We start from the raw sequence: 1,911 nt of genomic DNA, 5'->3' as shown, positions 1-1,911 counted from the left end.
ATAGTAGGCTTAATTATTTTGTTACGTGTCATATTTGTCTAGGTTTAAAATATTAGTTACAGTACTCGACCAGCTAATTTGTACAAGCCATTAAAGTTGGCTAATATTGTTCAAGACATATATTATACGATGCACTATCAAATTGGATGACATATTTATATTTCGGTTATGTTTAATGGTATGTGTTATGTTCTGGTAATACCTTGTATCCTGTTCCGGCGACGGTAACGGGTAAGGGGTGTTACAAACTTAAACAAAACAATGATTTCGTGGCGAAGAATGTTTGTGGTACTCAGTTCGAAAAATTTGAGGAATAAGAAGAAAAACTGTGAGAATGAAGCAAGACACTAACGATATGAAAATTTTTCCTAAAGAAAACTCACAATCCCAAATGAGGCCAATTGATTTAAAAATGATATCAAAACAACACACTTGAAAATTTTCTTCACTTTTTGTACTCTTTTTTTATTTTGAACTCCCTTTTGTTTTTGCTCACTTCAATTTATTTACTTCTGCACTCTTTTTTTTTTTTGCTTGCTTTGATATCAAATGTGTGACATTAGCCACCGAAGTGACTCTATAACTAACGACTACTCGACGCACACCCCAACCTTATAACACCATATTTATGACTATTTAACTATCATTTATTAATGCGAAAGCAATTTGTGTACCATTTTTAAACTTTTTCTATGTATTTAAACCTAAAGGTATTTTGGTTATTTTACCACCTAAGGTTAAAATATCTCGATTTTATTTCTAAATAGTTATCGACCTTCTTTTAGTCAAATTAGACAAGCCCTAAAAATTTTAGCTTAATTCAAGTTCATTTACTATGTCTAATTCAAGTTTTATTATTATGGACTAAATCGTAACTTTTACAAATTTTTAGTACATTTTCCAAGTTAAAAATTAAGAGTGTTTCTACCAAATATTAACAAGTCTAATCCTAAAATATAATTTAATCAATTTTTCCTATCATTAAAGGCTTCAATTAATTTAATCAAGTTTTAGGACTAAATTATAAATTAAGCAAATTAGAATACTAGATTACAAAAACCAAAAATCAAACCCCAAAAACCCACATGCCCGTGTGAAAAAAAAAACACACACACGCCCATGTGCAAACCACTGCACCTAATTTGTCGAAAATTCATTTTAATGACCCAATTTTACATATTTTTCTTACCCGTTAAACGTGAAATAGCTACAATTAATTAACATAAACAACCACACATCTCCAATTTAATTTATTTACAACAAATATGCAACAGTTAATCAAAATTTAACACCCAATTACACGCTTAGCAAATACCAATTAATTCAAGCAAACTACATACCTTTATTGCGAGCAATCCACTCCATGGTAAGCTTCAATTAAACATTGTTAGTATAAGATACATGCTTCATACACCGTGTTATCAACCACTTTACGAACACTTATCAACATACCATAAATCAAACATCAATTAAATATAAAATCATGTATTAAAGCAATTATAAAATAACAAAAATTAAAGTCCAAAATTTAATGTCCAATGTCCATTACAAGTAAAATAACACTAGTACCAAAAGCATCACAATGCCCTTATATAGTCTCTAAAGTAAATTTATTAAGCCACTACCAAGCCTTATTCTTGGATTGCCCTTGCACTTGCTTCTCAACTCCTTACACTCAAAAATTCTCTACATGAAATTTGAGGGTGCGAGCTTAAAAAGCCCAGTGAATATAGTAAAAAAATCGAGTAATTTGCACCCAATCATGCATAAATCAAAGCAATTAAGCATTAAATTTTCAGTCACAACATGTAAACATTTCACCATAACATCACATGCTATTTCAAGAATTAAGAATCAATTTTTCCATGGCATGAAAAATCATCTTTTAACACATAATCATTCAATTATATT

This window comes from Gossypium arboreum, chromosome 13 (genome assembly GCF_025698485.1).
Source record: "Gossypium arboreum isolate Shixiya-1 chromosome 13, ASM2569848v2, whole genome shotgun sequence".
NCBI lineage: Eukaryota > Viridiplantae > Streptophyta > Magnoliopsida > Malvales > Malvaceae > Gossypium > Gossypium arboreum.
The sequence above is the reverse complement of the archived record's forward strand: the minus strand, read 5'-3'. Positions refer to the sequence as shown.